The sequence below is a fragment of the Dipteris shenzhenensis genome, chromosome 9, assembly GCF_047967505.1.
Source record: "Dipteris shenzhenensis isolate YYH24624 ecotype China chromosome 9, Dip_SZ_1.0, whole genome shotgun sequence".
Taxonomy (NCBI): Eukaryota; Viridiplantae; Streptophyta; class Polypodiopsida; order Gleicheniales; family Dipteridaceae; genus Dipteris; species Dipteris shenzhenensis.
In genome coordinates, this window is record NC_141604.1 from 9,386,762 (window position 1) to 9,398,284 (window position 11,523).

An 11,523-nucleotide genomic window follows, 5' to 3' on the forward strand; every position below is an offset into this window, starting at 1 on the left:
CCAGGTTCTTGGTGATGTTCGGGACATGAAATACATCAAACAAGTATTTCTTTTTCCCATCCTGCATAGACAAAGGAATTTTGCCAATCTGCACAATAGGATGTGCAGTATCATCACCAGTCTCCACAAATCCTGGTTTTCCCATTTTTCTTGCATCCTGCATCCATTCAGCGTGACCTGTCATGTGGTTTGATGCACCCGAGTCAACATACCACACATCATTGCTTCCTTTTGCACTTGTTACAGAATTGGTCATATGCTGCACCATAAATAGATGCTCATTTCTATCATCACCCTGCCTGCTAGAAGATGCATAATTGCCTTGCTGCAATTTTCCATTCATAATGTCATTCTGCTTTTTGTAGCAGTCCTTAGCCATATGACCCATTTTGCCACAATAGTAGCATTCAACATTGCTGTTTGCATTTTGGCTTCTTTGCCATCCACCACGGCCTCTTTGGCTCCCCCTGCCTCTAGAGTTACCACGTCCTCCTGCATAGGACTGGTTTTCTTGCGTTTGCTGCATATTCTGATTTCTACCACGGCCTGTAGATCGGCCTCCTCTACCTCTGCCTCTACCTCTGCCAGCATTTGAGTAGAAGACAGTTTCTTTTGAAGTTCCTACTGAAGAAGATGCACCACCATTTCTCTGCTCTTCGGAAATTAGAAGAGCAATCAACTCCTCAAAATCAGGAAATTTTTCACGGACGGCAATGGATGTCCGGAACTGTGCATAATCCTTTCCTAGACCATTCAAGGTCACAGAGACCAAATCGTGATCGTCCACTGGTGACCCAATGGAAGCAAGTGCATCTGCAATTTTCTTCACTTTCATGTGGTAGTCATTTATGCTCAAATTTTCTCTCTGCACATTGTGCAACTCCTGTTTGAGCTGCATTTTCCTGGCTTGCGTAAAAGTATCCCATGCCTCCTTTGGCGTACTTGCATCCTGAATATGCACAATCATGGAGTCCGAAATACTGATAGACAACCAGTTCATAACTTTCCTGGCTCTCTCATGCCATCCTTTGAATGCCTGCATTTCCTGTTGACTGGGAACATTAGGAAGAACAGGTTCTTCTTCATTTCCTGTAATGAATTCCCAATAGCCTTTTCCCATCAAGAAATTCGTCATTCTAAACTTCCATGCCTGGAAGTTGTTCTTGTCAAGCTTTTCAGTGACAATCTATGAAAGAGAATCAGATGCCATTACAGAACACTGCAAAATATTTTGTCACTGCAAAAAACACAGCTTTTGCCTCATACGGGCAGTTATGCAAAACTGACGAAAGTGGTATTTCACCACACAGTCACTTCCATCAACAGGCAACAGGCATGAATCTGCAACTCCCAATATCTCTGCACACAGGCATACGATGCAATTTCTGCGGCACCTTTCCACCGACTAGCCGCGCAGTGGTCGCACAGCAAAAAACAGGGCCTTTTTCTAAGTGCCTGCGAAGAACTTCCGCCTTCAAAACGGGCCCCGAAACGGCCTCAAATCAGAAAAATAAAGTCACTGAGGGCCTTGCCCTTGCCTGCAGCATATACTGCACTCTCGCCACACCGCGAAGGGCGTCTCAATCTGAAATAGTGCACTCCTGCACTTCTGGCTGTGCTACCTGCAGAGATTTGCTCCCAAACTCGAAATAGAAAAGCAACACTGGTCCTCTTACCAGGACACCACGAACTTGGCTTGCTTTCTTGAGCTCCTTACCACGAACAAGGCTCTGATACCATGTGAAGATTGTGGGAGAGAGGGAAGGAGTCTCACTTGCGGCTTTCTCACATGCACAATGGGGGAATACACACAAAGGTGGAGGCTGAAAACAGTTTTCCTCTTCTTAGTTGTGAAAGCCAAAAGAACATTAGTACAAAGAAATAGAAGAACCCTATATGTGGGTCTCAAAACCAAACTCAACTAACTAAGGTGGCATACTAACTGAGCCACGAACTAGTGTAGATAAGGATAGCTGTCATCCAGCTATTATTCGTGGGCGGTGTACCAACCGCATCTCCAGCTAACAAGTCGGTGACATAAATGCACAACAGTCACCCTGGCATATCGGGAGTGGAGCTCGATATCTCAACAGGAAGAGGGAGGGAGAAGGGAAGGGTTTATTAAACTATCTTTAAAATGAAACAAGCAACTTCTTTCCCTACCCACAAGTGGTATACATTGATCTTTCCCATAAACTTATCGAATTGCATTCCAATTTGCCATGGCCTCGTCCGCCATGAAGCCACAGAACTAAACATCCAACACACCATGGTTTCTCATCACAATATTTAATGTCTCCCAAAATTTTATCTGTGCTATTGCATCTTCAACTTTCATTTCACCAATGGCTACTATCTATAGACTTTGAATACTGCAACAACGAAAAGTAATTTAACATCATCCAAATAGGTAATATACAAATGAAATGAAGGGTACTCAATTAGCATATCTAGTGCTGCCATTGTAGACCAACCACACACCCTCCGTACATGATCAAAGCACACCCAAGAATTTTGCAAATCTCCTCCTTTTTGCATTCTCCTCACCAAATCAACACTCGATGCCGATCCAGTAGTAGACATTTTAAAAATGCAACATCTCTCATTGATAGTATCCATTAGTTGTCCAGGAAAAAGGGAAGCATGGAAGTATTCATGTTGACATGTTGCTTTGAGCTTTAGAATAGAATCAATTGAATCATCAGCTAGATTGGCAGCCACTCTGAATGCCTCTATCCATCTCCTAAGCCTACACAAGGAAAACTGCTATGATTGTTTTTCATGTAACATTGATAATGAATTCTTGCAAGGAGATGAAAGACCCGCATACCTCCTTTGATTCGTCAAGGGCTCCAAATGTGATAGCAACTCACCAAAGGTCCCATTTTCCATCAACTTAGTGGCATTGTCACCGAAAGATATTATGCTATCCAATATTATATCCTTGGCAACCTCTTTCTCAACCCTTTTTTGTCCTACTCCAGGGATCTTTTCAACATAATCCTCCACCAAGTTTTTCATGATGTTGACATGCTCACTGCATTCTCCCTTTTTAACCTCGTGACTATGCTTGCCCAAATGAACAACAAACCTTGTGTACCTTACATTAGATGGAATAACATAATATATCTTTGATGCACATTCCGATTCACGTAGTGGTCTTTGGTTGCAATGAAAGCAACGAAATCCCCCATGTTCCCTTTTCACCCTATGCTCAAGACAAGGAATATTCAATCTCCCTTTCCAATGAACTGTATTCTGTTTCTGCCTCAAGTTCAAAAAGCTACAATCTACATTGTCACAAACAAATGTGCCTCCACAAATTGATAATCTCACATCTCCATTGAATCCAGATATACTTGTCGTCTTATATCATACCCATAGATGACTATCTTTGCTCTGTTCCATTCCAGTCATAGATCCAGTATTTGCATCTACAAGAGGCAACTCAAATAATAAAATCACCATCATAGAGAGGCAGAAGCTCTTGCACAGGCTCTATGTTACTTATTCTATGCACTAACTTTCGTAACTTGTTCTTTAATGGCAATCCCTTAATCAAAGTCTCCAAGTGCAAAACTGGAGCATCGAACAAACTTTCCTAGTTTTTTTTCAAATTTATGATATTATGGACTCGACCTCTCAAAGTCGTCCTTCACCTCATGATCTGAATCATCTTCCAAGTCATGAATCTTTTGTTTATCACGACCCACCTCCTTTTCACCTTCCACTTGCACTTGCAAGGACAAAGAATGCTCTACAATAAAGAACTTTGAATCGTGAAATGTTATCTTCTCGCATGGTAACATGAAAGGAAAACTGTAGCTTGGTTGAGTAATGCTATGAGCCACCTTAACAGTACCAATTGCCAAAGAAAATGATGAGCATATTACACTCTCAGACACTTTGGTATGCGACTCTTCTCCAACCTCCACAAACAATTCCTTGTTGCCAAACTCAAATCGAATATGTTCCATAGCGTTAATGTAGGGGTGCAACAATGAGCATAAGGAGTGTGTAAATGATGGACTCTAAAAGAGGAGTTGCCCTATCAAAAGAAAGGAGGAGCTTAATAACGGAAATACGAAATAAGAAAAGATATATATGGAGCTAATAAACCTAACCGTGATAAACCCTAACCCTATTTGCTCTCTCTCTCTCTCTCTCTCCCCCTCTCCTCTCTCTCTCTCTCTCTCTCTCTCTCTCTCTCTCTCTCTCTCCTCTCTCTCTCTCTCTCTTTATTCCCTCTCTCTTCCTCTATTCATCTCTAATAGTCTCCCTATCTCCTTATCACTCTCTCTATTTCTTATCACTCTCCATCTGCCTATCACTCTCCCTATCCTCTCTCTTTCCATGCTATTATCTCACCTCTCTCTATCTCTTGCTTACGCTCTCCCTATCTCTCGCTCTATCACTCTCCCTATCTATCTCACAACCAATCTCTAATGCTCCTCTCTCTTCTGCTTGACCCCTCTCTTCTACTCAACCCTAATTCCCTCTCTCGGTCCACCTAACCCCTCTTCTAATTGACCTATCTTCTGCCCTATCTTTATTGGCTTTGTGCTACATGCATGTCTCTTCTCTCCCATACAACTCCCTCCTACTCCATGGTGCTCCTTGGAAGCTACAGATGTGCACAACTCCAACTCTACTCACTACTTGCAATCATCGTGAAACAAATAGCATTTTTTCCATCATAAGTCATTTTGTCAATATCCTAGTTGCTATGTGAGCAAAAAAATTATTCTTCTCTCAGCATAGCTCGCCGACGAGCTATGCTGTGTCAGGTATTAGAAGTGCAGTAGTAGATGTCTATTTCTATGGAGCGAGTCTCATTGAGTAGTCGAAATAGATGTCAAGATAGACACAACTTAGAGAATCTCAAAGTGTCGAGTAGCTAGCAGAATATGACACACCCTTAGAGCTCATTATTAACAGATCCTTAGACATAGCTTGCCAGCGAGCTATGTCAAATGAAAGTAAAAAATTAAAATTTTGCTACAGCTGCAAAAAACGCAGAGGCTACAAATTACATGGTCCTAGGCTATGTGGAGGAACGGTTGAAGAATCAAATGTAGGCATCGAAGCTCTTCAAGAAGGCCACCCGTAGCACCAATAGGTATTCTTGATAGGCGAGAAGATCATGGTAGTCCCTCAAACAATTTGTCAACAACAAAACATTTGCACCCACTTGACATAGCTTGCTAGCGAGCTATGCCAGAATGGGCTTTCATTGCAGAGTGCCTATCCTTACTTTGATGGACCTTGTAGCTTATCCTCCAATGCAACTTATTCTAGATTGCTTCACAGTGTAGCTTCTACTCTAGTCTCTGCTCGTTGTCTCTTGTGGCCACGACAGGGGATGGCTTGAGGGCATTGGATTTGACTTGAAAGGAGATGACGGTTGAACGTCAAGATGTTGAAGCACCATTAGAAGTCCTTTGAAAGGGCATCAAGGAAGGCAGAGGCCATACAACTCAAAATCTTCTTTACAATTCCTAACACCTGAGAGCATTCCTCCATGATGTCACACACCATAACCTCCACCATTCTAGCACCATTTTCACAGAGTGGGGAAGCTTGATCCTGCACTTTCCACCATTGTATAGCCTTAAATATATTGTCTACAAGTGCAGTTCAAGGCAGATTTAGATCCATCCTTCACCACCTTGGAGAATCAAGGGAGGAAGCCGTTTAGTTTATAAATTTTGCTTTCAAACCATTTAGTTCTCATGGGAGGGAGAAGGGTGCGGGCCTTTTGTCTGGCGAGAGAGTTTTGAGAGTGGGGAAGCTCGATCCTATTTGGTGTGGAGTATTTAAGATCTCCTTGTCTCCTCTTTGAACTACTGATTAGCTTGACGATTTTTTGGGCTAAGGTTGTGAATGGCACTGTTGTCCAACTTAGCACATTTCTAGAAAGACTCAACAGCTTTAGACTCTTGAGACTGCCGATGGATCGTGGTATTTCTCCTATCAAAGTATTGCTGGGAAGGTCGAGGAAAGAGAGCTCTAGGAAACCACTGATGCTTGCTGGGATTGTATCGGATAACAAGTTGTGAGACAAATCGATAGCATCCACCATGAACAATCCGCCTAATCCTAGGGGTATGGATCTGGGCAAAGCATTCTGAGATAAGTTGAGCGCCAATCCCAAAGAAGCGCCTCTCAACTTAGCACATTGTCCAATTGTATGCCTTATCTGCATTAATTTTATGGTGCAGGTATGTGTTTGTTTTTATGGTGCAGGTAAGTAGGTGTTTGTTTGTGTGGCATGCAAATGCTGAAGCACTCACAGTCCTAGTCCATTGCTCCTCTCGTAGCTAGCTTGCCATTGTGATTTTGATGGTTGCTCATCGAAGGTGATTGTTTTGCTCACAGCACGTGCATGTGATAGTTTTGCTTTGGACGATCATGGTGGCGATTGCTTGCTTTCACCTACCTTCTCTGCTCTTTACTTCTCATCATCCTTCAAATTCTCCTCGTCATAGTCTCAGCTACGTAGGTTTCCTCTACAAAAGGGTGCCTCTAATGTTATCAATCCTTACAACTCTCGATATACTATGACAATTGTATATGCTAGCACCCTTCACATGCCGCCTAGAAATGTAGGCTCCAAATTGGTCTTCTTGATGGTTCTTTGTCCATATTTCGATTGCAAGGATGCTCTACCCAAATGGCTCGAAGCAGTGTATGAAGGAGGGTTGCAAGTGTTTTTTTGTTTGTATTGTGCGTGAGAATGGTGTTTGTTTGTATGGAGAAAGAGAAAGGGATTCTTGGAAGCAAGAGACTTGTGCTACAAACCATGTTATCACTTTAGCAGGTGGTCTCCCAAAGTATTGAATTGTCATCCGACTTCTGCGAGCGTTGATCGTGAATAGTCCAGACCTTTGAATTACAGCCACAGTGGAAATGTTAAATCTACAATTTCATAACTCCTCAATACGGATTCCTGGCAAGAGTAGAATTTTGATTACTGTGTACTTAGAGGAGGAGCTAAAGCTGCTATGGGCAAGCTTTTCCACATTCTCTAGCCTCTTTGCAATCACCGACGTCAGCATAGCTCGCCGGCGAGCTATGCTAGGAGGGGGACTTTATTTTAAAGAATTATAAAAATTGTGACCCCTTCTAACATAGCTCGCCGGCGAGCTATGTTGGAGGAAAAGGGATCATTTGTATTGTCTCTGAAGGCCCTTCTAGGATTGAAATTCCGGTCACCGAAGATATCATTGCCACGTGGGATCCCATTTGGCAGGACATGAATCGAATATTTGAGGAAAGCTTGGTAGTGAATGAGATGTGGGGTGATTTGCAAAACAAAATGTTTCTTTGCTGGGATGGGAATCATAGAACTCAAGCTTGGATGGAGGTTATTAAGGAAAACTATAGGTTTGATGCATCCAAGCACATTGCAGTGAGGGCGAGCTTTATATCTGTTGGTCCTACAGATGAGTTGCCTTTGATTGGAGCATTGAATAGATTGAATAGGTAATATGTAATAGATATTCTAATATGCATGTCTGGATGTGTGGTGAGGTTGCATTCTGATGATTAATCTTTTAATGTTTCTTTGTGAAGATTAAATGAGGAGGCATTTGTCAAAAAGAGTTGAAGGATGTTTTGTACTCAGTTAGGAAATTGGGTGAAGCAAATGACTCTTTTTTTGCATCCAAGTTTACTCCTGAGGAGATGGAGTAGGTAAATTTGAAGTTTTGAAGTGTGCATGATGGCATTAAGTTATAGCTCTATGGTGTGGTGTTTGGATTAACCTATATATTGAGGCTTTACTTTTTTGTAGCATTTTGTCTAGAGTGGTTTCTTGGTTCGAATGCATGTTTTGCATTTCATTTTATAGGTTAGAATTGCTAGAGACGTGGAGCTAAAAAAGCATGGTGGATTGCCTTGGTATCTGCTCACTTGTTACATGTTGGCTCGAATTCTATTTCCAGTATGTACTACTAAATGTTCTTTTTGTTTTGAATGCAAATCATAGCATTTTACTTAATTGGATGGTAGATGGGGATATGCTGCATATAAGAAACTAGATTAATCTTGTTTTTTGTTATAGCGAGAGATTGAAAAGGATCTCATGGCTGAAAAAGAGGCGGCCATTAGAAAGTGTGACACAGGAGATAATTCACAACATAAACCTGAGATGATTGTTAGACGTCGCCATACTAATTATATCAGTAAGCTTTTGGGTGTGGCGGACCCAAAGAATGGCGACAAGTGGTTTCAGCTAAGTAACAACAAAGACTTCACAGGACACAGGTTTTAGGAGGACACTTGAGAAGTTGCATCATTTGCAAAGGGCTGAGCTTACAAATGAGCAGAAATGTCACTTGCTTTCATTGTCACTTAGAGCACAGCATGGAATCCCTCCAGGTGACAAGGATTATAGAATTTGGGTGGGAAAGGAGGTGTTATGTGAGAACTTGTATTTGGTTACGATAGAATTATTGCAAAATCTCTGTTCTGAGGATACTTTAGGTCAGAGGATAAAGAATTCTTTGCAAGCTCATTTGTTTTGTTTCAAGTGGTGGTATATGCATGCTCCTCTAGAGAAGTCAATGATCTTGATCTTAAAGTTTTCAAGAAAAGATGTTGTGAAATAATATGAAATTTAATTGACATGTCACATGCATATCAGGATTTACCTTGCCAGAAAACACTTGTGTTTGGTGGTTCATGAACACATTGGTTCCGCATTATAGAGATGATTTATTTCGTGAGATATTGGTCCGGATGGAGCCTACATTGACTCCAAGTTTGCAACAAGAGATTATGTTGGCAGGAAAACGAGTAGTGTGGAGGTAACAATTTCTTGCCTTGTCTTTTCTTAGGTGGATGATATGAATTTAATTTTTTTGCGACTTATGGTTATATCTTGTCATCTTAGATGGGTAATATGAGTTTACTTGTTGTGCTGTGGATATGTGGAATCAAACTAGAATTGTAAAAGAAGTAAGCATGTACTCACAGGAAACCAACATTGAAAAGAGAGGGGGTGTGTTGTCAGAGTGGGAGGAGAAGTACTGTCCTTAGTGGTTAGATTTTCCTTTGGGTAAATTTCCTGCTTCTGAGAGGTTGCACTATGAGCACCATGAGAAGGGTTTACTTTCACAAAACTTGGAAGATGATATGGAAGCGAGAAAGATGGCAACTACTACTTTCACTATGAGTACTAGGGAGGTTGAGGTGCAACTATCTGCAGCAGTTAAGAGGAAAAATAAGAGAACCTTAAGTGTGGATAGAGAAGTAGTGGAGGTGGGAGATTTCCAACCTAAGAGAAGAAGGGAGGATTTGGATTATAGGAAGGAGAAGATAATCACTCAAAGTATAGTTGTTGGGTCTAGTGCAATTTGTGTTGATGTTGTGGGAATGTTTGATGCATTGAAGAAAAAACAAAAATCAAAATATGTTGATGCTATTAAAGATTTCTTGGTGTTGCATGCAGGGCATGATGGAAGATCAAGGAAGGGGGTTCAAACCTCTTACAATGCAGATGTAATTCTATTGGACATGCCCACTGGGATGGCGGTTGAGGGATTTGACAGCTTGCCTGATTGGAATAAGTGGTCTATTGATATGTTTGAGGCAGTTCTCAGAATCAATGTTGCTATGTTGGATGACTCTGGATGGCTGCTATTGATTTTGTCTACCACTCATAGATGGGAGACATGGTTTCCATGTTCATGACCGCATACATTTGCGAGGCGTGGATCCTTTTAAGAGGAAATTTGATGGGAGACAAGTATTTCCTTATTCTAGATTACTTTTATTTTTTCATTTCTTTTGGAGGGACTACTTTGTTTCTTTTGGGGGAGTTTGTTTATTATTGATAGTAGTAGGTACTTAGATAATTTAAGACTAAAGGGTCTTTCTATTATTGTTGCCTATTGTTGTCTCTTTCTTTGATTTTGCCATGGTAATCTAGGAGATGGCTTAGATTTATAAATTTTGTGTCGCAAGCTTAGTGCCACAAGATTGTATGAAGAAAGAGGAAGGCAAGTTGAAGAAAAGTTGTTTAATTTGAAAAGTAATTCATGGACCCACCTGGTTCTAAAATCGTAACGAACCATAAATACTAGTGGACCATTGAGGGGAAGCATGGAAAAGAGTGAACGGTTCTTGCAATTCCAATTGTCTACATTTCGCAAGGAAGGAGGAGTGGTTCTAGATTTTCTTGTTGGGGTGGGTGGGACCATTGATGCAGGTGCAAAGGTTGGGGTCCATGTCATGGGAGTGGATTATGATCCAAAAGTTGTGAACTGGATCTTGGCACATAGAGGTGACTCATTTTAGTTTACATAGTCCACTGTTATGCTTTAATTTCAAATTTTGAAGTCTTGTTCTAAGAGATGACAATGATGCTTACTTTGCGAGTACTTATTTGGCTTAGTTTCCAAATTGACTTGTTTTTTTAAAATGTGTAGTGGTGCAAGGTCAAACAGAGACTTCTACATCCACACCACATGTGGTTCCAGAGTTTGGAGAACCCATTGAGGATGTTGACTTCTGGTAAGACATAGAGATTTTATTCTTCGGGTTAGTTTTTTTATCTCTAAGACGGGAGGGTTACTACAAAATGACAATTACAGTAGTGGTTTGCCTTGTTATGCAGAGAGCATGGCTAGGCACATGGAGGCTCATGGTGGGCAATATGACCTGAAGGAAAAAGCTAAGAAGAGAAGAAATTCTTGCATCTATGTGGATGACATTGCATCAGAGGACTAGAAGCCATATCTATGTTTCCTTTCTTTTTATATCTTTGTGTAGAGACACGCTATTTTTGCATTGTATTTGTTGCCATCATATGGATGTCATTGCTCTATAGAAGTAGCCATGTCTATGTTTCCTTTTATTTTATGTCTTCCTTGTAGAGACATGCTATCTTGGAATCAAAATTTGAAGTGCATCGCACTCATTTATGGGATTTCATTAATCAGTTTCAAATATGAATGGATTAAGGTGCCCAAGTTTGGCCTTTTGTTTTTCCTTGTGCAAATTTTAGGTGATCTTATGGCATTATATTTCAAGATATACTATTGGTATCATGGTCGTTGGGATGCTAATAATGGGATTGGTTGGAGAAACATTCTACTCTTAGCTATTCATTTGAAATCATGGGTTTTTTGCAATTTGGTGAGATGATTGCATTGAAAGTAGATATTTGTTTTGGGATTGCATGTTAAACATAGCTAGCCACTAGCTATGTTGTTTGTGGTTGTATCTAATTGAAAAATTTGCGAAACTCGCAGAAAATAAACTCGCAAAATATCAAAACCCATCTCCTGCTATCCACATGCCCTTCATAGTCTGAATCTATGTACCCAAGTACACACATGTCTCTCTGCCAAAGTAGATGCACATCTCCTTGGTACCCTTCATGTACGTCGTGATGCACTTAACTACCTCCTAATGCCTCTTTCTTGGATTAGCCATGTACCGATGGCTAACAACTCCCACTCAATTGCAATGTCCAGTCTAGTAACTATCATAGCATACATAAGACTCCCAACCCCT

The 11,523-nt window shown here is 41.0% G+C and overlaps 1 long non-coding RNA gene across 1 annotated transcript; it reads left to right on the forward strand.

Annotated features, from left to right (window-relative positions):
* The first annotated feature begins 8,920 nt into the window (after positions 1-8,920).
* On the forward strand, positions 8,921-10,284 carry LOC147898158 (uncharacterized). Its single transcript, XR_015541489.1, has 3 exons — positions 8,921-8,961; positions 9,455-9,751; positions 10,214-10,284. It is a non-coding gene; the product is annotated as an uncharacterized LOC147898158 (long non-coding RNA).
* The last annotated feature ends 1,239 nt before the right edge of the window (positions 10,285-11,523 follow it).